This window comes from Pelobates fuscus, chromosome 3, assembly GCF_036172605.1.
Source record: "Pelobates fuscus isolate aPelFus1 chromosome 3, aPelFus1.pri, whole genome shotgun sequence".
Classification (NCBI taxonomy): Eukaryota; Metazoa; Chordata; class Amphibia; order Anura; family Pelobatidae; genus Pelobates; species Pelobates fuscus.
The window spans coordinates 214164407-214192359 of NC_086319.1; the positions used below are offsets into that span (position 1 = coordinate 214164407).

At 44.9% G+C, this 27953-nt stretch overlaps 1 protein-coding gene across 1 annotated transcript in view; it reads left to right on the forward strand.

Moving 5' to 3' along the window:
* Positions 1-12588: 12588 nt before the first annotated feature.
* CD14 (CD14 molecule) overlaps positions 12589-27953 on the forward strand; it is a 33301-nt gene continuing 17936 nt past the window's right edge. The window contains exon 1 of the mRNA XM_063445428.1: positions 12589-12732. The gene's annotated coding sequence lies outside the window, so the exon portion shown is untranslated. The remainder of the gene's footprint in view (positions 12733-27953) is intronic.

The window sequence follows — 27953 nt, forward strand, 5'->3', positions numbered from 1 at the left end:
CACTGCCATGCACAGTCCCGAGAGGGGCTGGCCAGCAAGGATTTTGGCCAGCTTGGCATGCATGCACATCATGATTAGATGCATCCTTTTTGGTAGGTACCATTTTTTGGTGCAAGATCATTATGAGAGATGCAGTCCATAATATTTGGAATGCCAAAGGTTGCCTACACTTGACCTATTTCAATGTATGCTTAGTCTACAAACCCTATGATGCTCTGTCAGTCTTAATGCTTCCAATAAACCAAAGGCATTCTAGTTCAATAACAAATGAGCATACGCTTATAGACCACTACAACAATATATTGTATGGACTAAAATGACCATTGTTCATTTTTATCTATTCAAAGGTTTTCCTTTATTTTGCTAAAGCGTCATGTACTTCTGCAACATATAGAGATCTATCTTCTAACTCCCCTGATCAGGGCTGGTGCAAAGATTTTTGGGTACACAGGCGAAGAGGATTTTGGCTCCCTCCCCACCCCCCAAAAAAAGTATCTTCACCTGTGTGCCTTTTGTTTCTTATCCATTTTTTTAAATGTCTTACCCCCTTTAGTGTATCTTAGCCCCTATTTTTCCCCATTGTGTGTCTTACACCTCCCTTGTGTATCTCTTTCAGCCCCCCTTTGTGTGTCGTTCTCTCCCCAGTCCCTTTGTATCTACCAGCCCCTTTGTGTCTTTTACTCTTTCCAGCTCCTTACTGTGTTTCTCTTCAACCCCCAGCCCATCTAGCCCCCCCCCCAGCACCACTGTGTTTCTTTTTAATCTTCTCCAGCCCCTCTGTGTCTCTTTCCTCCCCCAACCCCCTTTGCATTTCTAGCCCCCGGCCCTTCTGTGTGTCGCTTTCATCCCCAGCCCCTCTGTACATCTTTCTCACCCTTAGTGTTCCTCTCCCCTCCCTTCCCTGTCCCATAGTGTTCCTCTCCCCTCCCTCTCCTGTCCCTTAGTAATCCTCAACCCTCCCTTCCCCTGTCCCTTAATGTTCCTCTCCCCTCCCTTCCCTGTTCCTTAGTGTTCCTCTCCCCTCCCTCCCCTACCCCTAAGTGTTCCTCTCCCCCCTTATCTGTCTCTTTGTGCCCACCCTCTCTTAATGTTCTTCTCCCCTCCCCCTTAGTGTTCTTTTTCCCTTCCCTCCCCTGTCCCTTAGTGTTCCTCCCACCTTACCTGTCTTTTAGTGCCCCCCCCATTCCCCTTAATATTCCTCCCACCCCCCTCTTAGTGTTCCTCTCCCCTCTCTTTTAGTGGTCCCCCCATATCCCAGTATTCCTTTTTCCTTCCCTCCCCTGTACCTTAGTGCCCCCCTTAATTTTCCTCTCTCTCCCCCCTAGTGTTCCTCTTCCCTCCCTCTCATTTAGTGGTTGCCCCCTCTCCCCTGTCCCTTTGTGCTCCTCCCCCCATCCCTAAGTGCCTCTCTCTCTCCCCCCCTTGGTCGCTACCTCCCCTCCCCAGTGTGTCTCCTACCTTTTTTGTAGAGTGGCCGAGCGGAGCAGACCGCGGTACAGGAGCTTCAGTTTCCTGTACCCGGCCGGACAGACAGGAAGTGCTCTCTCAGTGAGTACTTCCTGTCAGGCAGGGTACAGAAAACAGATCCTTCTGTACAGTGCTCCACTCGGCCACGCTACACTGAGTGACTGGCAGAAGGGAGCTCTGTGCTTCCACCTCCTGCCGGTCACTCGAATCTAGTGCCCCCCCGGGACGGCGTGCCCTAATGTGATGTAATTCCAGTAAAATACAAGTTTAGCAGGCTAAGATTGCCACAAGGCATATGTATGTATATGTGTTTGTAGTATCAGTTAGTTAATTACACGTAGCTAAGATACTGTTATCACTGTACTGACCAGGTGCAGGAATGTAAGAACTGGAATTACGCGTCCCTCTCCTTTGTATCAGATGAGCCACGTGGTTAGACCGGATGGATGAGTTTAGACTCTATTTATTAAATAGGTTAAGGGTATGTGTGGGTGTAGTTAATTGTGGGAGGAGCTACAGTGCTATATAAGGAATGTACTCTATGTATTCAGTACTCAGACTTTGCTGTATTTTGGTGACGCTAGTCCCTCTGAGTCCCGATCGGTGATCCAATAAAGAATCTCTTCCTTCCTGAAGAAACCTGTGTCCATCTCTCTGTGCTTGGCTTCCGTCAGTTTCTCCGGTATCATTTGGTGCATTGGCCGGGAAGCTCATCGTTCAACGGTAGCTGAGAGGCAGAGGCGTGAGACGGTCTATCTTTGCCCACGTTCTCTACGGCTGCACCCCTGAACTTCTGCGTGGACCTCCCTTCGTCTCGGCGCCACTGGTCTGTTGTCCAGGAGATCATCGGCCTCTACGTGAGAAGTGCTGGGGTGTCCCCGTCGATGAGTGTGAACTCAGGTTCAGGAACGAGGAGGTAAGACAACTGCTGTTTTAGACGGCAGGACCCACTAGGGGTATACCGATTGTGCGGTAGGCCCAAAGGGGTTTTGAATCTGTGTATCTGCCCCCTCTGTCGGAGGGAAGGAGCGAAGGCGCACCGCTCGATCGAACGCTCTTTAGTCAGACCGTTTGATTTGGTTAGTCAGGCGGGGTCCTGGTGTAAATAGCCCTAGCCGGACACCGGTGTCTTGTCTAGACTAGCGTTCTAGGGTGTATATTACGTTCGCTAGGTCGGAGGGACCGGGAGACTAAGCGGCGCCTGTGTAAATTCGGTTCGCTAGTTCTCATCCTATCTGGGCTAAGTGGGAAGGCGTGTAAATTTGGAACCCACTAGACTTTTGATAGTGCGACTAAGAGGCGCCTGTGTAAATTCGGTTCTCTAGCTCGCTATATATGTGGTGATTGGGCAGTGTGGCTAACCAAAACGGGTGTATATAGTTTTAGGTAGTCCATTCAAGGTACTGGCCAATAGTTTAGTTGGGAATTGTAAATGTGTTAACGATTGTTTTAGTAAAGTGTATATCTTGTTAGATAGCGCGAGCTCAGCCGTCTAGCGAGAGTGTTAATAGTGTGTTGCTGTATTATAGTGCACGGTACCATAACCCTGTATATTTACTGACATTATATAATAAGTACTAATCATTGTCGTCCATTGCATGTTTAACACCATAACCACTAATAATTGTATTGTGACCTTAACTTGTGCTTTGACCTATGCTAACCGTACTGTAACCGCTATTTGTAAAAGACGATGTTACTGGGGTGTGTTATAGACGGGTAATTCGTATATAGAGAATTATAGCGTGGGTGACTGTATAGTTACGCCAAAGGGCATAATATTGATTATATAGTGACTGGTGTAACAGCTGTGTGTGTACGGGAATTCCCTGAGTGTTTATTGTTATTGTGTACGTTTCACTTGGTAACCGTACCACGTGGTGCTGTTGCCAGAGGAAACGGGTGTGACTGTTGAATAGTACGCGTGTATAGTATTCGTTGTCGACGACGTTCCATTGTTAAGTATGGGTGCGTCGCAGTCAACGATTTCGGATCCCTTAGGATGTATGGTTAAGAATTTTAAAAAGGGATTCAAAGTTTGTGATTTTGGGGTAAAGATGTCTCCTGTACGTTTGGTCACTTTGTGTACTAGGGAGTGGCCTACTTTGGTTGCGGCATGGCCGCCACGTGGCAGTTTGGATCCAACTCTGGTACAGCGCTTACACGTGGCTGTATCGGGTAGGCCTGAACTTTACGGCCAGTTTCCTTATATTGACTGTTGGAGACAGGCCGTAAATGACTCGCCAAAATGGCTCCAGACATGCCACGAGGAGCAGTGTCGCCTCATGGTAGCTAGGACTTGCTCGTCCACTAGGACTGGTGTTAGGCCCATTTTGGACACGCCCCCTGAGTCCGAGATCCCTTTGCCGCCCCCTTACTTTCCGTTAAGAAGAAGTGACGCAAACGCAGGAAGTCCTGCACCCCTCCCCTCATTACCCTCATCCACTTCCGCTTCCTCCTCCAGTACAGGATCCACCCCCCCTCGTACTAAATCTCCCCTTCCGGAACCAGAATCCACCCCCATTAGAAACGAATATCCTGATTTGGCGCCACTTCAGACTTCCGGTCAAGCTTCATCTAGCTCGGCTCGAAGTGTTTTATTTACGACCTTTTCCCAAAACCGACCTCCCACATCCCCATACCCTATCTCTCCCCGACCGGAACCCATGACTGACGCCTCTCTACGTAGCCCCATCCAAACCCGACAGTTGACTGGTGCCCAACAATTAAAGCACTATCAGATGCCTCTTCGTCTGAATCCCGGGTCAGCTTATATCGATGCCGCAGGTCAAATGGCACACGCTGACCCAGTCTTCGTATATGTCCCATTTACCACAACCGATCTTTTAAACTGGAAGACCCATAATTCCTCGTATACTGAGAAACCACAAGCTATGACTGATCTGTTCACCTCAATAGTACAGACGCATAATCCGACATGGGCTGATTGCCAGCAGTTACTAATGACTTTATTTAACAATGAGGAAAGGACAAGAATAAATCAAGAAGCCATTAGAGGATAGAGCCCGTGCTTTGAACCAAGCCAATCCAGCAGCATGGGCCGCGACACACTATCCCAACACCGATCCCGATTGGAACGTAAATGGTGCTGATATGGTTCAACTCAGAGCCTATAGAGACGCTATAATTGCTGGCATGAAAGCCGGAGGAAAGAAAGCCATTAACATGTCGAAGACAGTTGAGGTGATCCAGAAAAGCGATGAAGCGCCCAGTGTCTTTTATGACCGATTATTGGAGGCATACCGCTTGTATACCCCCTTTAATCCGGAAGACGCAGACAATTCCCGAATGGTTAACTCCGCCTTTGTCAGCCAAGCATAAGGAGATATTAAGCGCAAGCTACAAAAGTTAGAAGGGTTTGCAGGTATGTCCATCACCCAACTAATGGAGGTAGCAAATAAGGTCTATATGAACAGGGATACAGAAAGTAAGAAAGAGGAAGAGCGCAAGATGCGTAAAAAGGCTGATATGCTAGCGGTAGCGATCGCAGGCGTAGATAAACGGGGCCCAGATAGAGGCAATAATAGATGGAGTAGGGAGCCTTTGAGTAGGGATCAATGCGCGTATTGCAAGGAAGAAGGGCATTGGAGGAACGAATGTCCGCAAAGAGAGCAGTACGAGAGAGACCAACCCAGGGCAGGCTACGGAAACTTTAGAGGTAGAGCGAGAGGTAGAGGAGGCCCCGGAGGGAGTAATGGTTATAGAGGGAGTAATGGGAACAGAGGAAGTGTTAGGGAAGACAGGTATATTCCAGCAGCGCAAAGGTCCCGCGATAGAGAAGGTAGGGACTTTGTAGGATTGGCTGACACTGTCATGGAGGACTATTGATACCGACCGGGCTCCATCCCCCTTGGTCGAGCGGAGCCTATGGTCGATGTATCAATAGGGGGGAAAAGGAGTGCGTTCATGATCGACACTGGTGCTGAACATTCAGTGGTGACTAATCTAGTTGCTCCTCCATCTGGAAGGACTATTACTGTGATAGGAGCAACTGGAAGAAGTGCTGAAAAACCGGTTCTTAAAAGTCGACTCTGTACATTGGGAGGCCACGTAGTAAAACACCAATTCCTTTATATGCCTGAATGTCCAGTCCAATTGCTGGGACGTGATATGCTATCAAAATTACAAGCGCAGATTACGTTCCTACCAAATGGAACAACATCCTTAAAGTTTAATGGACCTTCAGGTATTATGACTTTATCCGTACCAAAGGAAGAAGAGTGGCGACTTTATACAGTGTTGACTAGCCAAAACCCTAGGAGTGATGAGACATTGTTTAACATACCAGGAGTTTGGGCAGAGAACAACCCACCAGGACTGGCCCGCAATATTCCACCAATAAAAATTGAACTGAAACATGGGGTTTATCCAGTGAGCCTAAGACAATATCACATTCCGCAGAAGGCTAAGAAGAACATCCAATCCTATCTGGATAAGTTCATACGGTATGGTATCCTAAAATTCTGTACTTCCCCCTGGAACACCCCATTGCTGCCTGTTCAAAAGCCCGGTACAGATGAGTATCGACCTGTACAGGACTTAAGAGCAGTCAATGATGCGGTTGTTAGCATACATCCAGTTGTACCCAATCCATATAACCTGCTTGCTTTAATTCCGGGCGGGGCTACTTACTTCACAGTCTTAGATCTCAAAGATGCCTTCTTTTGCCTCCGAATTGCCGCAGAAAGCCAATGTATTTTCGCTTTCCAATGGGAGAACGCTGTAACGGGCTCAAAACGCCAAATGACTTGGACAAGACTGCCCCAAGGGTTTAAAAATTCACCTACCCTATTTGGTTCAGCTCTAAGTCAAGATCTACTGGATTTCGAGTCTATCCCAGGAGAATGTGTATTGTTACAATATGTAGATGACTTGTTGATAGCAGCAGTTACAAAAGAAAAATGTCAGCAAGCAACGCACGATCTACTACATATTCTCTGGAAGGCAGGATACAAGGTGTCCAGGAAGAAGGCTCAGTTGTGTTTGCCAACTGTCAAGTATCTGGGATTCCATATCTCTGAAGGTCAAAGGATTATGGGGCCAGAGAGAAAAGAAGCTGTCTGCCAAATACCAATACCCAAGAATAGAAGACAAGTGCGAGAATTCTTGGGGGCAGCAGGCTTCTGTAGGATATGGATTCCCAGCTATGCGATACTGGCAAAACCTCTGTACGCAGCCATCAAAGGTACAGAGCACGACCCCTTCTTATGGACCCAAGAACAGCAAACGGCATTTGAAGATGTGAAGAAGGCTTTGATGAGTGCCCCAGCATTAGGTCTACCTGATCACACACGACCATTCTACTTATATGTACACGAGCAAAGAAGAATGGCTGTGGGAGTATTGACACAGTACTTGGGATCATGGCAAAGACCTGTTGCCTACATGTCTAAGCAACTGGATGCAGTGGCCAGCGGACTTCCACCTTGTCTAAGAGCCGTAGCTGCAGCCGCCCTGCTAGTAGCTGAAGCCGATAAACTCACTCTGGGTCAAGAACTTTATGTACGAGTCCCACATGCAGTACAGACGTTGTTGGATTACAAAGGAAATCATTGGTTTAGTAACAGCCGTATGACCAAGTATCAAGCAATGTTGTGTGAAAACCCAAGAGTGCATTTAGAGACTGTAAACACCTTAAATCCAGCTACCCTTTTGCCGCAACCTACTGAAAGTCAACATGATTGTTTGGAAGTAATGGATGAAGTATTTTCAAGTAGACCAGATCTTCGTGATTTTCCCATCCAGAACCCCGATGTTCAATATTACACCGACGGCAGTAGTTATGTGAAAGAAGGGATCCGCTATGCAGGATATGCAGTGACAACAATAGACAAGGTGATAGAAGCTCGGCCACTGGCGAAAGGAACATCAGCACAAAAGGCAGAATTAATAGCACTAACACGAGCGTTACAATTGGCTGAAGGTTTAAGAGTAAATATCTATACGGACTCTAAGTATGCGTTTTTAACCACTCATGCCCACGGAGCTTTGTATAAAGAAAGAGGACTACTGAATTCAGAAGGCAAAGAAATCAAGTACGCAGCTGAAATCCTACAACTATTGGAAGCAGTGTGGGAGCCGAAAGAAGTCGGTATCATACATTGTCGAGCGCATCTGAGAGGAGATGGTGATGTAACCAAGGGAAATCGGATGGCAGATAGTGCAGCTAAGCGTGCTGCTGAATCAGGAAGACAGGAGTATGTGGGGCATATAGCTGCTCTTATACCAACTCCACTGTCCCAATGGACTCCAGTTTATACAGCTCAAGAAGAGGAGTGGTTAAAGACTGAACCGGGAAAGTATTTGGAGAACAAGTGGTATCAGCTAGAAGATGGAAGAATAGTCATACCAGCATCACTAGCGGTAGAAATTGTCCAAAATTATCACAACGGGACACATTCTGGGAGAGACAGTACTGAAGAATCTCTCAGGAAACATTTCTACATACCAAGATTGTCCAACTTGACTCAGGCCATTGTACGCAGATGTGTAACGTGTGCTAAGAATAATGCAAGACAAGGACCAGTAAAGCCACCAGGAGTCCAGTTTATGGGGGGACTCCCCATGTCCGATCTACAAATAGACTTTACAGTAATGCCTAAATCGGGTGGACATCGTTACCTGTTGGTAATTGTGTGCACCTATTCAGGCTGGGTAGAAGCATGTCCTACTCGTACAGAGAAAGCAGGAGAAGTTGTAAGATTCCTGCTACGAGAAATAATACCCCGATATGGACTACCCTGTTCTATAGGATCGGACAATGGTCCAGCTTTTGTTCATCAGTGCCTACAACAACTGACTCATATGCTTGGTATAAAGTGGAGGCTTCATACTGCATATAGACCCCAGAGTTCTGGTAAGGTAGAGAGAATGAATAGAACTATAAAGAACCAGTTGGCTAAAATGTGTCAGGAAACCCAACTTAAGTGGAACGTTCTCTTACCCATAGCTTTATTGCGAATCCGCAGTACCCCTACCACAAGGATGGGCCTCTCTCCTTTTGAAATCATGTATGGGCGACCACCTCCCGTACTTGGTAACTTAAGGGGGGACTTGAGTCAGTTGGGAGAAGGAATTACCCGGCAGCAGGTTGTAGAGTTGGGTAAGACTATGGAGGAGGTACAGAAATGGGTACAAGATAGATTACCTGTGAATATTTATCCCCCTGTTCATAGTTATCATCCAGGAGACCAAGTGTGGATTAAAGAGTGGAATAATGTACCGTTAGGGCCCAAGTGGAGAGGTCCTTATGTTGTTCTTTTGTCTACCCCTACAGCGATAAAAGTAGCCGAAGTAACTCCGTGGATACATCACTCCAGGGTTAAACCAGCAGCAGTCGATTCTTGGCAAATTACAGCAGATCCAGAGAATCCCTGCAAGATCCGGTTGAAACGCACTACTCAGTCGGAGTAACGAGGAATTATTGTGGATTACAAATTTTATTGTTACAGGTGTGAGTGAGAAGGCCATAATAAAGCCTGTCCGCTTACCAACACATAGTGTATAAGCCAGGAAAGTCTCGAAGGGACACCTGTGAAGACGAGCAGAACTCCATTCCCTGCAGCCCTCACATCCTGGAAGCTGAGGTTCCATCGCACGGACGAAGACTGAGGATGACGGCGAAAGATGTGCTTTTGATTGTGTTTATTTATATGTGTTTTTATATTCAGGAAGGTAGAGGTACCGACACTCCTAGCTGTGAGGTATGCATTAAGACTACGAGAACAGGTAACCATATTTCCCAAACCCTAATTTGGCATTCACAATACGAATGTAAAGGAGAGGTATCAAGATGTAGATACCTAAATATAGACTATAGTGTGTGCCATTTAGGAGTAGGAGAACCTAAGTGCTTCAGTCCAGAGTATCAACCTCGTACAATTTGGTTGACTCTCAGGAATGGAGATCCTCAGGGGACCCTAATTAATAAGACGGTGTTAGAATCCGTACATTCTTCGGGTGTTCTGCTATTTGATGCATGTAAGGCGATATCAAGTGGTAGAAAACCGTGGAATGTATGTGGGGATCTTAGATGGGAGAGGACGTATGGGTCTAATGATAAATATATTTGTCCCAGTAGTAAAAATAAATATGTGAGTCCTAGATGCCCAAATAAAGACTATAACTTTTGTCCATATTGGTCTTGTGTGGGGTGGGCGACTTGGGGACAGACAGTAGATAAAGACATGATAGTGACTAAGTTGCCGACTAGCCCTTATTGTAAGTCTATGGAATGCAACCCAGTCCATATACTTATTAATAACCCCGACAAGTTCCTAGATAAGTATGGAAATTTATTTGGGTTTCAGATATACGGGACGGGTTTAGATCCTGGGACATTATTGTTTATAGGAATAGAGACTGATACGGTATCCTCCCAGACTCATCAAGTATACCATTCCTTTTATGAAGAGATGAGTATAGATAATAAGATCCCCCATAACGCTAAAAACCTGTTCATTGACCTAGCTGAAAGTATTGCCGGTAGTCTTAATGTTACCAACTGCTATGTGTGTGGAGGTACTAACATGGGAGACCAATGGCCTTGGGAAGCAAAGGAGGTAATGTCCGGTTCTGAGGCAGTTGACCAACTAATATCTACACAAGCCGATTATCATTTGAGTGTTAGAGGTAAATCTGAGTGGAGATTAAAGACCTCCATCATAGGTTATGTTTGCATAGCAAGGAAAGGAATAATGTATAATACTTCTGTAGGAGAATTAACTTGTCTAGGGCAAAAAGCTTATGATGATGATACTAAAAATACAACTTGGTGGTCGGCTTCAAATGTCTCAGAACCATCTAACCCGTTTGCTAGATATGCCAGTTTAAAGGATGTGTGGTTTGATTTATCCATCACATCTACCTGGAGAGCCCCAGCAAATTTGTACTGGATCTGTGGTAAGAAAGCCTATTCGGAGTTGCCACAGGACTGGGAAGGGGCATGTGTGTTGGGTATGCTCAAACCATCCTTCTTCTTGTTACCGATTGAAACAGGTGAGACTTTAGGTGTTAAAGTGTATGATGTGAATCATAGGAAGAAAAGGGGACCCTTAGAGATAGGCACCTGGGAAGATAATGAATGGCCTCCCCAGCGTATCATAGATTATTATGGGCCAGCCACGTGGGCAGAAGATGGTACCTTTGGTTATAGAACCCCAATTTATATGCTCAACCGTATTATAAGATTACAGGCGGTGGTTGAGATTATTACTAATGAGACCTCACAAGCACTCAATCTTCTAGCGAAGCATAATACCAGGATGAGGACAGCAGTGTACCAAAATAGATTAGCCTTGGATTACCTTTTGGCAGTAGAGGGAGGTGTATGTGGGAAGTTTAACCTGAGCAATTGCTGTCTTCAAATAGATGACGAAGGGCAAGCAATAGCTGAGCTTACTAGCCATATGGTTAAACTAGTGCATGTGCCTACTCAGGTATGGAAAGGGTACAATCCAAGTAGTTGGTTTGGTAGCTGGTATGAGTGGTTTGGAGGGCTTAAGGCAGTGGTAGGTGGAGTCCTACTGATTTTACTGTTGTGTCTACTCCTACCGTGTCTTATACCCTTAGTAGTTAGGTCTGTGCAAAGCCTGATAGGAAGTATAGCAGAGAGGAAGGCTGCTGCACAGATAATGGCGATATATAAGTATAAGGCTCTAGATCAAGGAGAACCAATGCAGGAAGATGAGTGTTAAAAGATTCACATCATAAGATAAGTCTGGTCTGGTTCATGGTAACCTGAGGTATATGCAAACCAAGGTTAAGTGATGCCTCAAGTAATTGTGAAATATCAGAGGCATCAAAGGGGGGAATGTGATGTAATTCCAGTAAAATACAAGTTTAGCAGGCTAAGATTGCCACAAGGCATATGTATGTATATGTGTTTGTAGTATCAGTTAGTTAATTACACGTAGCTAAGATACTGTTATCACTGTACTGACCAGGTGCAGGAATGTAAGAACTGGAATTACGCGTCCCTCTCCTTTGTATCAGATGAGCCACGTGGTTAGACCGGATGGATGAGTTTAGACTCTATTTATTAAATAGGTTAAGGGTATGTGTGGGTGTAGTTAATTGTGGGAGGAGCTACAGTGCTATATAAGGAATGTACTCTATGTATTCAGTACTCAGACTTTGCTGTATTTTGGTGACGCTAGTCCCTCTGAGTCCCGATCGGTGATCCAATAAAGAATCTCTTCCTTCCTGAAGAAACCTGTGTCCATCTCTCTGTGCTTGGCTTCCGTCAGTTTCTCCGGTATCACTAAGGCGGCCACTTGTGCCGACTTATGGACGCGTCGGCCCTGCTCCTGATCTAAACAGGCGCAGGGCCAGCTTACTGGTTGTGAGCATCAGCTGATCTCTCTTTTAGCCAATTAGCTTAGCCCAGAAAGCTTTTGGCTCTCATTGAGGAGGTGACTGGCACAAGGCAGACTCCAGCTACGTTTTTAAAGTGTTAGCAATAGTTTGACCATTTACATTGTGAGTGAGAGGTTAGGTACTCCTGGCACCATAAACACTACAGATCCCAGTAGTGGTTATAGTGCCTACAATGTTCCTTTAATTAATTGCGAACAATTCTTTTCCTATTACATACTTAGTGATAGCTCAATTTACAGTTTTGTGAAGGCAGCTGTCAGGAGATATGCATGTGACTATAGGCTGCTTTAACATAAGCTGTGTAGGAGTCTGTCAGAGGAGGCTGGGATTTGTATAGTGTATATATGATGCATGGGAATGCTGTACAATTATTTGGATTGGAAGAGGAGGAAATATAGTTCTCCTCCCGAACATTAGACACAAAAATAGGAGGACTTAGACCTGCAGCAATTTGTTGTGATTAAAGTAACTGTGTGCTCGGAGATGACAACACTGTGGACCTCCTAGTACCATAACTTATACAACGAACATAGGTTGTTTAGAGCATCCCTTTAACATTATTTAGTAAAATACTAAATGTGACAGTTTCTCTTTAATATTAACCCTGCCCTTAACAAAGCCATTTATTTGGGGAGGGACACACATACTGCCCTGTGAAAATCATTTCTGAAATGTGGTTGCGAAATGTGAATTTCTCAAAAGGTGGTTTGTCCTCACTGTTATTTTTACCAGCACTTTTTTTTTTTTAACTTTTACTTGAGGGAGGAGAAATGGAAAATTAACTGCTTGCCTTAGAGAAATGCCTCAGCGAAAAGAGGAAACGTAGCAGTGAACTTGAGAACATCTTGGAAAATCTCAGTCTAAAAAGTAAGTTAGTAACACTTTCAAAATATAGAACTTGTAGCAGCATTTCTATGGAAATAATTGTATTTTTTTCTCTCATTTAAAAAAAAATATATTCCTCCTAATCATTGAAAGTATTATTAGTCACATAAAAGAAATGTATATATAGATGTATGCATGCATATTTATATGTCTGGGAATCTTTATATACAGCTATATAAGTAAGGCAGATTGACTACTCAATCTATTTAGGGAGGTAAGGTAGTTATTTGAATGTACAACTGCTTCATAAATAACTTTTTGAAGAACATCGTATGCCCCAGCCCCAACTCAGTGTTCTAACCTGTTCTCAAGGCATGCTAGCAGGAACTGAATTCTATTTATGCTTTAGCACAGGTTTAGTGGGCTTAGTGTTTTCGCTGAAGCATGTGCACCATGGTGAATATTATGTAATTCTGCACTTTTGGTGGGTCCAGGGAGCTAATATTAATTTATGTAAAGTGGAATTGAAACTGAAAACCCAGGCTGGGATTTTAAAAATCCATACAGGGAAAAAATGTGTCAAAAGCAGGTAAAAAACAAACAAACAAACCCCAAAACATATATAGTGCATTAAGAAAGTGTTAAGAACCCTAATTTTTTTTATTTTATTTATTTATTTTTTTATGTTGCAGTCTTGTGTTAAAGTAGTTTAAATTATTAGTTTTTTATATCAATCTACACTCAATACCATATAATAACAAAGCAAAAAACACATATTTATTTGACACTGTTGCAAATATGTTAAACATAAAAAACCCTGAAATAACACATTGACATAAGTATTCAGACCCATAACTCAGTACTTAGTTGAAGCACCGTGGCAGCGATTGCAGTCTCAAGTATTTTTGGGTATGATGTGACAAATTTTGCACATTTGGTTCCGAGTAGTTTCTGCCATTTATCTCTGCCAATCTTCTAAAGCTCTGTCAGGTTGAAAGGAACCACCATAGGTGGACAGCCATTTGGAGGGCCCTCCAGAGATGTTTGATTGTGTTTATTCACAGAATTGTCCCTAAGACACTCTTGGGTGTGTGCTTCAGGTGATTGGTTGACCCATTGCAGGGTTACCCTTCAGCCCAGTTTGAGGTCCTAAGTTATCTGGGCAAGGTCTTTCATTAAATATACCTAGTATTTTGCTGTGTTCAGCTTTCCCTTAAACCTGACCAGTCTCCCAATCCCTCTTGTTTAAAGCATCCTCATTTACCATGATTCACTGCTTGGATGGAATTGCACAGGTGATGAGTGGTGCCTGATTTCCTCCAAGACATGATGTTTTGAATCAAGGCCAAAGAGTTCAATCTTTGTTTCACTAGACCCATTTGAAATGTGAGTGACCCATTCTGCCGTATAATTGAATTGTCACAGTGTATTACAATCTACACCATATTTTATTTTTTCGATCGTGGCCCACTCCAGAGCCCTGGGAAGCGTCACGTTTGAGAAGGTGACATTGTATGGAGACCTATCCTTCGCAGTCCTCACAGAAAAACTCAAGCTGGCTCCGATTGCCAGGCTACTGGGAGATAGATCAGTTCGGTACAGATGGGGCACAGATGGAGCCTAACTGGTCCCACACGGGGATAAGACCCTTTCTCTATTGTCGGACCAAGACCCAGAGACACTCTGGGAAGACCTGCAACTACACAGCGATGACCTGGTTAAGATACCTAATGTAGAAAACAGAAGACCAACTAAGGGGGACCCAGGAGAGGGCACCTTGAAGATACAATCCAAACACCAAACACCCATGAAAGCGAGAAAGTGATAGAGTGATAGCCCAGCTAATGGACATTATGTGCGCCTGAGAGTTTTTTCTAATATCTCATTTCTCAAAAATGTCTGCTTTTCTTCCTCTCCAACTCAACGAGGCACATTAACCTGTATGATACCTTATACTTTCTCGTTACCTTTATGCTATAGTGAAATTCTCAGATGATGACTGGAAACTTCATGTTGTATTGCGTTGCTCCTAATGTTACTTATGTTGCCTGATATAATTTCATTCTCAGTTATTGATCCAAATGTATACATGTGTATACAAAACCAATAAAACATAAATTGAAAAGAAAATTTCATAGAGCTGCACTCAAGGTATCGGATTTCCGTATACCATTTGCTGTTTTTTGTATAATCGTGTGTGGAGGAAAGGGTATTCCACACTAGTGTATAGAGCTGCTAAACACGGTTTTCACTATAAGCACTTTTTTGTAAAAAGGAGATTTATCCAAAAGGAGATTTTGTTTTTGGTTTAGAACTCACCTTTAACTTTCACACCAACAGCAATGCCACTATCAGAGATCTTTGCAAATTCTGCAAAGTCCCCAGACAGTGACAGTGACGCTTTAAATAGCTATTTTACTTTTTAAACCTGTTTTTTACATAGATGTAAATATTAAAATCACTGTTTAATAAATATACCCCAAATTAAAACTTGTATGCTTTTAATTATGCATTTTTTTTTACTAGAAGTATGTTTAAAAACAGCTTGCAAAACCTGCAGTTCTCTTGTCTGTTGCTTTTGCAAACCCTCTCCTTCTTCCTCAGCCAGACTCTGTGGCTGTCCCATAACACACTTCCCAATGCAGCTCAATGGGAAATCTTTGCAAGGCAGGTGTTCTGAGCAGGGCCGGCCTTAGGTGTTCAGGCGCCCTGTGCGAAACAATCTTGTGGCGCCCCCCCCCCCCCACCCTCACCCGTCTCTGTTTGGACCCCTTCAAACTATTTTAGGAGCATTCACAATCTGTCGCCTCCACCCCCTTCTACAAAACCCCTGCACCTCTTAACCAAAACCCCTGGCCAGATCTTCTCCAAGCCCCTGGCCACCACTTCATCAAACTCCTGGCCACCCCTTCCCCTTCATCAATGCCCTGGCCATCCCTTCATCAAACTCCTAGCCACCCCTTGCCCTTCATCAATCCCCTCCCACCCTATCAATTCCTGCCACCCCTTCATCAGTCCCCTGCCCCTCTCATCAATTCCCTCCCACCCTTTTCTCAGCCCTCTGCCCCTATTCATCAGCCCCCTGACCTCCTCATAAATCCCCTCCCACCCCTTTAACAGCCCTCTGCCCCATTCATCAGTCCCCTGACTCCCCCCTTTTATCAGCCCTCTGCCCCCATTCATCAGCCCCCTGACCCCCTCATAAATCCCCTCCCACCCCTTTAACAGCCCTCTGCCCCATTCATCAGTCCCCTGACTCCCCCCTTTTATCAGCCCTCTGCCCCATTCATCAGCCCCCTGACCCCCTCATAAATCTCCTCCCACCCCTTTAACAGCCCTCTGCCCCATTCATCAGTCCCCTGACTCCCCCTCTTTTATCAGCCCTCTTCCCCCATTCATCAGCCCCCTGACCCCCTCATCAATCCCCTCCCACCCATTTATCACCCACCTGCCCCCCTTTAATCAGTCCCATGCCCCCCTTTTCAATCCTCTGCTCCCCTTCATAAGCCCCCTTAATACATCCCCTGCCAATTAATCCAACCCCTTGCCACCCCTTCATCAGTCCCGTGACCTCCTCATCAATCTCCTCCCACCTTTAATCAGCCCCATGCCCCCCTTTTCAATTTCCTGCCGCCCTTTATAAATCCCCTGCCAATTAATCCAATCCATGCCACCCCTTCATCAATCCCCTGCCCCCCTTAATTAAATTCCTGCACCCCTTCAACAAAACCTATTTAATACAAAAGAAAAAAAAAGAACAGTCACTCACAGTAAAGGCTGCTGCTCCCTGGACTGAGCTGTCTCCGCCGATTGAAGAGCACTGGGCGCCGCCTTCACTCACTGAATTGGATCCTCCGCGGCTCCCTCTGATGACAGAGCACGTCGACGTCACGCAAGTATGCGGCATCACGCCCCCACGCTCCTCCTCCACACTCCACACAGAAGTGGATTTCCGGCCGCTGCTCTCTGCTCATAATTTGCAAGTCAAGTGCAAGGCAGCATTTTGCACTTGACTTGCTCTTCACTTGAAATACATAACTCGGCCGGCCTGTGAGCTGTGTTGGCCGCCCGGCGCCCCTGTTGCCATGGCGCCCTGTGCGACCGCACAGCTCGCACACCCCTAAGGCCGGCCCTGGTTCTGAGTAATTGCATGCTGCCTCTTCAGTTTAGCTCCACTGAGCTAACAAAACCAGGATGTAAATGAGCCTGCTGTCTGCTTGAAAGCCAAGGGGATGTAACCATTTAATTTATAAAGGTATCAATTTCTATTCAAATTTTTTTTGCAAATTGAATAAAGGACACACTCTTCACACATAAAGCGTCTCAGCAAGCTAAAGTACTTTAGGGGTCTGGAGTATACCTTTAAATGCTTAATCTGTGGATACTTTGATTTATACTAAAAATTAAAGAATCTGCAACTTCAAAAATGTAAAAAAAATGGAGAGCAGGGAAAACGGGTGCGTTTTTGCAGCGAACAACATGGCGGCCCCAAGGCCCAAGCTGGACGCGAGCACACTCAGCGCTAGCAGGCAAAATGACAAACTGAGGCATTCCACCTCACCACTCGGAACTATAGCAATAGAGCCTTCCAACACTAATCAGACTGTATTTGGCTTACCTGACCATCATATCCAGGGAACTGCAGCCCTACGTCTGAGTGAAACACATCAGCCAGGACTCCCGTTACTGGCCCAATCTGAATCCGGAACCAACGGCACGAGCGGTCATCTCATGCAAAGCCCGGGGCTGGCAGAGTGGTGCATACCGGACCCATCCTCAGGCCTCCGTTCACACTACAATCGGGTCGGAGATGAGTGAGCCACAGGCAAGGAGGACCCAGCAAGCTCTACAGCATGTCTTATCCTGTAGCGTGGTGGAGTGGAACCCGGGAGGAAGTGGGACTTGCCCTCAGAGAACCCAGTGGAGTACACTACCATGCATTTTGGTTTCATGCTTGTCTCTAAGTTGGACTCACATAAGACTCACAACTGCAATAACACAGATGTTCCTCGATGTATGCCGACACCTACCCACATAACCATGCTTGCACCACTTAATCTAAGCAATACCTGCCCCAAGAGCCTCTGATCAACGAAGCACAACTCTGCACCTAAGGGTTAAAGCTGAACGCCGCGTTGCTGAACAGGAGAACGTCTGGCCGACAAGTGCTAGCGATGGGTCCGAACCAAAGGGCTCCATCGGAGGGGCCGACGGTGACAGAAAACAGAACATTCCTGTACTGGGCATAGGCTGAAGCGCCCATTACTCTTTCTTACAGCTGACATGCCTAACTTCTATGAAAAACGTGCTTTTGTTAGAGGCTTCAACTAAACATGGAATTAACTCTTCACGTTTTAAAAATTTAGTCACCACTATAACTTCACAGCCTGTGTTATACAGACCTTTTTACTGCTAAAGGAGAAGGACATTCCACTTTGGGAAAATGATCATTAAAGGGACACGCATTACTTTGAGACAATTATCACAATCAAAAGCTTTATCTTTGAATAAGACAGTCGCCTCACTTTGCAAGCTAGAAAAGCATGTACATATGTTTTTCTTTCTTCATATTTATATGCTTCTTCTTTCTAATGCTTTCTACACACACTCAAGGGAGAACATTTATCTAATCAATTATTGTCTTATCCCTAGGAATACTGTCTAAGTGCATTGGGCATGACTTACACATGTGCAGTTTGAAGAGCTCTTAGTTATCAATCTGAAAAACAAGAAGTGGAACTTGTATGTTGTATGAATTTGCCCCAGCAGCACCCTAAAATATATGAATGTTCATGCAAATGCAGCCTCCTGATTTCATTTAGTTTTAATTTGGGTGGGTGGAGCGATGACGTAGCGCACGTAGCTGCGTCCTCGTGGAGAGCGGCTGAGGGAGCAGAGAGGGAGCGAGGAGGAAAGTTTGGGGTGCTATACAGAGGGAGCAGATGCAGAGAACATAGAAGTCGGTTAGAGCAGTGGAGACAGCTATGTAAATGTGCATGCCGGAACAGTGCTTCGGGGGCAGCCCAGCTACCGTGGTCTGAGCAGTGGCGATTGGAGTGAGGAGGAACACAGGGAGTGTAGGAAAATAGTCGAGCTGATTGCGGTGGGAATGCTGTGACAACACACCTGGACTTGGATTTGGATCAGTCCCTCAAAAGCTAAGTCCCTAAAAATCTAATTGCTTAGTTAAAATTAACAAGCGTTGGTGGTGCTTTCAATGGGTTCTGCTAAGTAAAAAAAAAAAAAAAAAAGCAGAAATAGTCAGAAAAGGAAAGGAAATAGGAGAGGGAAAAAAGGGGGAGAATAAAAGGTAAGGGAGGGGAAAGGAAAAGGGTCTAATTCACGTAATTGTGTTTTGCAAGCAGGGCCGGACTGGGAATTAAAAGCAGCCCTGGAAAAAAATTATTTACCAGCCCCATAATGCGTCGCGCCAGCATAGTGTGCAGATACAGAGTTAGAAAAGATAACCTAAAATTAAAATTATTACTCCAACGTGAAAAAAAGCACATATAGGCTTAAAAAAAAAGAGTGCAGATTTATTTTAAGCAGACGTGCATATAACCAATGTTTCAGTCCAACTACCATGACATATTAAGGAAAGCTTGGTAATGGGACTGAAATGGTGAATGTATGTAGGGCACAACTGTAAAAAATTACGTTATCTTGTTTATTTTGAGGTCCTGTGGGTGCACTCTTCACTTTAAATATGTTATTGCGCTGGAGTATGTACCTAGCAACAAGACTGGGCCAATATCTGCTTATTACATATTGTACATATCAATGACATTTCTTAGTGTATTATGCATATATAAATGTACATTAATATATGTGTAAATATAGTGGGGTTTGTCCGAGGCAGGCAAGGAGCGGACGGCACGAGAAAATTACTTAATCTCTTGCACGTCGCGAAAAAGGGGAGGAAGCCCAGTGCATTTCTGTCACTGGATGCTGAAAAAGCATTCGACAGACTGCACTGGGGTTTCCTAGTTGCTGTCCTTGAGAAATTTCACTTCCCTCCGAGGTTCATATCTCTAATAGCAGCATTATACTCTGCTCCGTGCGCCAAAGTAGCAAACAGCGGGTTCCAGTCTATGCAATTCCCAATAACAAATGGAACTAGACAAGGCTGCCCTCTATCCCCTCTCCTTTATGTTTTGGCCCTCGAGCCTTTAGCGCAACTAATAAGGAACGACCCACACATACAAGGAATTAAAGTTGGGAAAACCGAACACAAGATCACAATGTTCGCAGACGACATTATGCTAACGTTCACAAATCCACTCGAGTCACTACTACATGTCACATCACACCTAACAAAATATAGCGCCTGCTCATATTATAAATTGAACATAACCAAAACAAAAGTAATGCACCTATATTTGCCACCTAAAATGCTAGGCACCTTAAAAAACACATATGCCTACCAATGGGACAATAATAGCCTCACGTTTCTGGGCATAGACTTCCCAACCGATCCCAAACTCCTATTCCAAGCCAATTATGTAGCGATAGCCAAAGACATAGCACAAAGATTATCTACCTGGAAGGGGAAATATGTGTCATGGTTAGGCCGCATAGCAGCAATAAAAATGATCCTTCTCCCCAAATTACAATATTTATTCCGTACCCTGCCCATCGCACTTTCGCCCCCTTATTTGAAAGCTCTACAAAAAACTTTCAGCGACTATATCTGGAACTATAAACGACCCAGGGTAGCTGCTGAAATTCTCCATAGGCCGTTTAGGGAGGGTGGGCTAGGAGTACCCAACATAACTAAATACTACATGGCGTCGCAACTGAGCCCGTTAATCTCAGCACACCACCTGGACACCCAACCAACATGGCTCAGCATCAAAGCTCTGTTCACACATGGTCATACACTCGCAGAACTTGCATGGCTCCCGCACCATCTTAGACCCATATATGACCACATACTACCTACTACATCCCTCACTCTCTCTATGTGGGATACACTCCAAAAGCAAACCAAAGAACGAATCTCCATAACACCAATGACCCCCCTGACTGCACTTGCCCCTGTACTTCCCACTTTCCCCGTGGCCCACTGGACCGCATGTGGGATATCCCAAATTCGACAATTATTAAATGGCCAAAATGTATACCCATTCCAGTACCTCCAATCTACATTTGGTCTGTCCAACACAGCCTTCCTATCTTATCTCCAAATCAGATCTTGGCTCAAGGAGCAAATACCCGCAATGGCGGCGGGAATAGATAAAACAACGAGCTCCCATATAACGCCAATTATAGAACTTTGCACTCAAAAACAAAATCCAAAGAAAATAAAACTGTTCTCCTCAGTATACTCCCTCCTAACACGACAACACCATATAGGGAAACCCTCCTTTGTTAGGGCATGGGAATCGGACTTCCAAGAGACATTAGACCTCACACAATGGTCAAAAATTTTCCTTGCAAATAAAACACTCACCCTGTGCGCTGCACATATTGAACTAACCAGAAAAGTTCTATACCGGTGGTACATGGTGCCCACACGGCTACAACATATAGATCCCGACAAATCAAGTTTATGCTGGAGGTGTAAAGATGCACCCGGAACTATGTACCACATATGGTGGACATGTCACAAGGTAACACAATTCTGGGATGAAGTGAGGCAATTAATACAAGACTCAGCCGGGATAGGATTACCACTTGACCCTAAGACTTACTTACTGCAACTTTTCCCCGACGAAATAACGAAAACCACAAAATATCTTTCCTATCACATCATAATTGCAGCTCTCTCCATAATTAGCAAAACCTGGCTATCTGAAAAATCCCCAAACATTACCCTATGTATACAGACAATACAGTCCACCAAGTCATACGAAACCATGGCCAGACTGACTAGGCCCCCTAGACCCTTCTGGAGGGAAGCTTGGAGAATGTGGGAATCTAGGCAACCAAACAAAGAAATGGAAAATATCTCCCACAGCACACTCACCTCCCCGAGAAACTAAATATCTCTCCTAGAGAACATGCCTCAGACAGCATGTATCTTAAATCTCTAACCATACAAACATGTCCGGGCATACATTATTTTAAAAACACGGCTCATTAAGACGAGAAAGCTACCTCCCACCCCCCATCCCAACCACCCTGAGTTACCCTCTCCCCCCCCTCCCCCAGTTTATATAGGTGTTTAAGCTCATATCTAGCGAAACAAGACGACCTGAGAGATGAAGTAGGCTATCACTTGAAGCACCAAAAGGTGCGCCCCAGCTGACATATTGGAGATTATCAAGTGGTAGACAAAAGTTAACAGACAAGACAATACAGAGATGTATTTCACTTATAGCACACATGTACAGAGATTACACCACTTTATGTTATCTAATGTTATGGCAGATCACCAATGTATTGTACTATGAAAGTGTGGGGTCTTTTCAATAATGTATATACTGTATGCTTGTTCTAACCACCACTTCTTCTCTTCTGTAACCAACATGCTTAAGCTTATGCTTAATTCTTTGAGATATAAAATCAATAAAAGAAAATTAAAAAAAAAAAAAAATATATGTGTAAATATAATAGGCATAATTATATATATATATATATATATATATATATATATATATATATATATATATATATATATAAAATCAGTGGCGGATCCAGAGCCTGATCTCAGGAGGGGCACCTATAGATTATTTAAAGAAATAATCCATGCACAATAACCACTACTGCTCTGTTTAGTGGGTATGGTGCCAGGAGTGCCGGGACCCGCTCCCAGAGTAAGTAGTACAAACCGTTTAAGTACAGGTTGACAACTTACCTCGGGTCTGCTGGGATATGGGGCTGTAGTAGGGTATAGGAGCAGTGGTGCAATGTGTGTGAAAGGTTCAGTGTGTAGGGTGCGTGGGGCAATGTGTGTATGGGTGGCTGTGTGTGTAGGGCAATGTGTGTATGGGGGTCTGTGTGTGTGTATGGGGGGGGGGGCAGTGTGTGAATGTGTATGGTGTGTGTGTGGGCAGTGTTTGTATGGGGCTAGAGTTCACTCTCACCACTTGGACCACCAGGAATCCCTGGTGGACGCAGTGGTGAGAGTGAACTCTAGCCCGTAGCTCCAGGGCTAGAGTTTCCCTGTGGCACTCTCCCTCCCCCTCTGTCTCTCTCTATTCACCCCTCTTTCTCCCCCTGTGTCTCACTCTCCCCCATCTGTCTCTTTCTCCCCCCTTTCCCTGTGGCACTGTCTCTCTCTATTCACCCCTCTTTCTCCCCTTGTGTCTCACTCTCCCCCCTCTGTCTCTTTCTCCCTCCTTTCCCTGTGGCACGCTCCCTCCCCCTCTGTCTCTCTCTATTCACCCCTCTTTCTCCCCTTGTGTCTCACTCTCCCCCCTCTGTCTCTTTCTCCCTCCTTTCCCTGTGGCACTCTCCCTCCCCCTCTGTCTCTCTCTATTCACCCCTCTTTCTCCCCTTGTGTCTCACTCTCCCCCCTCTGTCTCTTTCTCCCCCTTTCCCTGTGGCACTCTCCCTCCCCCTCTGTCTCTCTCTATTCACCCCTCTTTCTCCCCTTGTGTCTCACTCTCCCCCCTCTGTCTCTTTCTCCCTCCTTTCCCCGTGGCACTCTCCCTCCCCATCTGTCTCTCTCTCTCTCTCTATTCACCCCCCTCTGTCTCTCTCTCTATTCACCCCCCCTGTCTCTCTCTCTCTCTTCACCCCCCTCTGTATCTCTCTCTCTATTCATCCCCCCTCTCTCTCTCTCTCTATTAACCCCCCTCTGTCTCTCTCTCTATGAACCCCCCCTCTGTCTCTCTCTCTCTATTCACCCCCCTCTGTCTCTCTCTCTCTCTATTCATCCCCCCTCTCTCTCTATTAACCCCCCTCTGTCTCTCTCTCTATTAACCCCCCTCTGTCTCTCTCTCTCTCTATTCACCCCCCTCTGTCTCTCTCTCTCTCTATTAACCCCCCCTCTGTCTCTCTCTGTCTCTATTCACCCCCTCTGTCTCTCTCTATTCACCCCCCCTCTGTCTCTCTCTCGCTATTCACCCCCTGTCTCTCTCTCTCTATTCACCCCCCTGTCTCTCTCTATATTCACCCCCTGTCTCTCTCTCTATTCACCCCCCTCTGTCTCTCTCTCTATTCACCACCCCGTCTCTCTCTCTATTCACCACCCCGTCTCTCTCTCTCTATTCACCCCCTCTCTCTCTATCTATTCACCCCCCTCTGTCTCTCTCTCTCTATTCACCACCCCTCTGTCTCTCTCTCTATTCATCCCCTCTGTCTCTCTCTCTATTCACCCCCCCTCTGTCTTTCTCTCTATTCACCCCCCTCTCTGTCTCTCTCTCTATTCACCCCGCTCTCTGTCTCTCTCTCTATTCACCCCCTCTCTGTCTCTCTCTCTATTTACCCCCCTCTCTGTCTTCCTCTCTCTATTTACCCCCTCTGTCTCTCTCTCTCTATTCACCCCCTCTGTCTCTCTCTCTCTATTCACCCCCCTGTCTCTCTCTCTATTCACCCCCCTCTGTCTCTCTCTCTATTCACCCCCCTCTGTCTCTCTCTCTCTATTCACCCCCCTCTGTCTCTCTCTCTATTCACCCCCCCTGTCTCTCTCTCTATTCACCCCCCTCTGTCTCTCTCTATTCACCCCCTCTGTCTCTCTCTCTCTATTCACCCCCCCTGTCTCTCTCTATTCACCCCCCCTGTCTCTCTCTCTATTCACCCCCCTCTGTCTCTCTCTCTATTCACCCCCCTCTCTGTCTCTCTCTCTATTCACCCCCTCTCTGTCTCTCTCTCTATTCACCCCCCTCTCTGTCTCTCTCTCTATTTACCCCCCTCTCTGTCTTCCTCTCTCTATTTACCCCCCTCTGTCTCTCTCTCTCTATTCACCCCCTCTGTCTCTCTCTCTATTCACCCCCCTCTGTCTCTCTCTCTATTCACCCCCCTCTGTCTCTCTCTCTATTCACCCCCTCTGTCTCTCTCTCTCTATTCACCCCCTCTGTCTCTCTCTCTCTATTCACCCCCTGTCTCTCTCTCTATTCACTCCCCCTCTGTCTCTCTCTATTCACCCCCCTCTGTCTCTCTCTCTCTATTCACCCCCCCTGTCTCTCTCTCTATTCACCCCCCCTGTCTCTCTCTCTATTCACCCCCCCTCTGTCTCTCTCTCTATTCACCCCCCCTCTGTCTCTCTCTCTATTCACCCCCCTCTGTCTCTCCCTCTATTCACCCCCCGTCTCTCTCTCTCTTCACCCCCCCTGTCTCTCTCTCTCTATTCACCCCCCCTGTCTCTCTCTCTCTATTCACTCCCCCCCTCTCTCTATTCACTCCACCCCCCTCTCTCTCTATTCACTCCCCCCCTCTGTCTCTCTATTCACTCCCCCCCTCTGTCTCTCTACTCCCCCCCTCTGTCTCTCTCTCTCTGTCTGTCTCTCACCTGAGAGGAGTCAGGGGGCCGGCCGCATTCCAGGTTGGAGCCGCCGGGCCGGATGGCAGCCTCGCCGGTCCGGCGGCACTGTTAATGCTGAGGGCTGAAGGGGGAGGGAGCATATCTCTACCATGCTCCCTCACGGTTCCCACAATCCCCAGCAGCATCCGTGCTGGGGATTGTGGGAACCGCGAGGGAGCATGGTAGAGATATGCTCCCTCCCCCTTCAGCCCTCAGCATTAACAGTGCCGCCGGACCGGCGAGGCTGCCATCCGGCCCGGCGGCTCCAGCCTGGAACGCGGCCGCCGGCCCCCCTCTGACTGTGCCACCGGACCGGCCACCCGGTGGCACATACCAGCGCAGCCCCCAGATGCCGCGGCCCACCGGGAAATTTCCCGGTATCCCGGTGGGCCAGTCCGGCCCTGTTTGCAAGGCAGGATAAGAGAGGGGTTAGGAGGGAGAAAAGGAGGAAAAGGGTTTTTTTAAAAAGAGGAAAAATATTAAAGGCATCCAAAGGTAGCCCTACATCAAATAAACCATAGCCTTTTATAAAAGATTATCTGAAACAAAATAAAAATGGCCACTAAAAGGATACAAAATGGCTAACAGATGAAAAAAGAAAAAAAGATAAACCAGAAAAACACCTCTCCTTTTTCTCACCACATCCCCCAGGTAGAAAATCAAACCTGTCATCAGTAAACAAAGTGAGGAAAATGAAGAACCAAGACTATAAGGAAATGACTATGACAACTTACTTAAACATCCAGATATACAATTTGGGAAAATGATAGAAGAGATTCAAGCAAATACTTTGGAGATTAAGAAAGAATTATTGACTCTTGGTTCACGAATCCAAGGTATTGAGGAACAACTAGACCTGATGGAACAAAGGGAAAATGTCCTCCGTGAAGAATATACGGCACTAGAAAGAAAAATGATTGATATGGAGAACAAATTGATAGACCTGGAAGACAGGTCAAAAAGAAATAACATAAGAATCAGAGGAATACCGGAACAAATACACACAATAAACTTCGAATCATACGTAGAAGGTTTTATCAAACATTTGGAGGTTGATTGGGACTTCAAAAATCCTATGATGGATAGGTGTCACAGAGTGAATAAACCAAAAGGGGTCCCAGATCATCTGCCAAAATTTTTTAATGATAAGCTGCGCCTCTTTTAAACTCAAGATACAAATAATAAGAGCTACAAGAGAGGGTAAATGCGCAAAAGAGTATGAAACTCTGAAAATATTTCAGGATCTTTCATGACAAACCAGACAAAAGACCAAAACCTTTATAGACAGCATCACTATATTGAGAAACAATGACATGAAATACCGATGGGGTTTCCCCAAGAAAATCATTATAGTACACGATGGTAGGTCTATTCCCTTTAGCCAAGCAGAAGACCTAAAAAGCTGGATAACTGCAAAGAAAATTGGACGTGGCACCAAAAATCCATCACCAAACAATGCCTTAGCAAATTAAAAGAAGGAAAGGAAGAAAGAGAAAGGGAAAGGAGGGAATGGGAAAGATGGAAGGGAAAAGGCGAGGAAAAGAAAGAAAGTAAAAGAGGGAAATTGGCATCAGCGAGATTAGACTCCTCAAATAGAGAAACCAAATCAGAAAAAGCTGCGGAAATAGAAGGAATTAGGTTATATATATGTGTATATATATATATATGTATATATATATATATATATAAAATAATTTAATGTGTTTTTTCTCTGAGTATGAACAGGGGATAATGGGCAAATAAAATTAACAAAAGGAGGAAGGAAATTAGAAACTAGGAAATACTAAATTTAGACAATAAGATAAAGATAGAAATATATATCACATTTATGGTTTGATCAATTACAAAACACTGACTTAAGTTAATACATAAGACGCAAAAGGAAGTATAAACACCCTACATTAAGGAGAATAACTAGCGAAATTGATACTAGACAAAATGTAGACTAAACACAAGAAGAATAAATTATGATAAGGTGGATAGAAGGGCAATCTCTTATACTAGAAATTACACAAACTAATGAATGAAAGAAAGATATCACAATGGTACGAAGAACGGATGAATATAAAATATACAGAGGCAATGAGTTAAGAAGGGAAAAAGAAAGTCTATTATTATTTTTTTTTTATTCTGCCTCTGTAGCTTCTTAAAAAAGGTTTCCTTTAGAAAGTCTATCCTCAGAACCCACTTCCCACACGAATCATGGGATCAACATTCGAGTAATGTGTTTATTTACTCAAGGTATTGTATGGCGGGGGATTTTTGCCATACAAAGTCTTTGTCTAATGTTGAGTCCAGTATTCTGGAACAACCTGTCTTTTTTATGTAGTTATATAGAAATGTAATTTTCCGTTGTTTAACAGACCTAGAGTGTTAGTTGGAGAGAGAGACCCCAAAGAAGGTTTAACCCCTTAAGGACACATGACATGTCTGACATGTCATGATCTCTTTTATTCCAGAAGTTTGGTCCTTAAGGGGTTAAAAACCTACAATTTAAGGTAGTTTCAATAAATGCCCATGGGATCAACACACCTACCAAAAGGTCCATAATTTTAGATTACTTGATTAAAAATCGGATAGAAATGTGTGCGTTGCAAGAAACTCACTGAGAAAAATCTAACAATAACACAATTAGCTCAGTAAAATACCCCATTATTATAAGTGCTGCTCTGAAAAAAAAAAAAAGAGGGATGGTCTTCATTTTTGCCAAAAATGTCTCTCTAAATAGTAAATATCAAGAATTAGATCTAGAAGGCCGATATATTATTTTAGTATGTGAAATAAATAATAAGTTATTTACACTAGTTAATGATTATGCACCAAATGAATTGACAATAAATTAGACTGACATTAA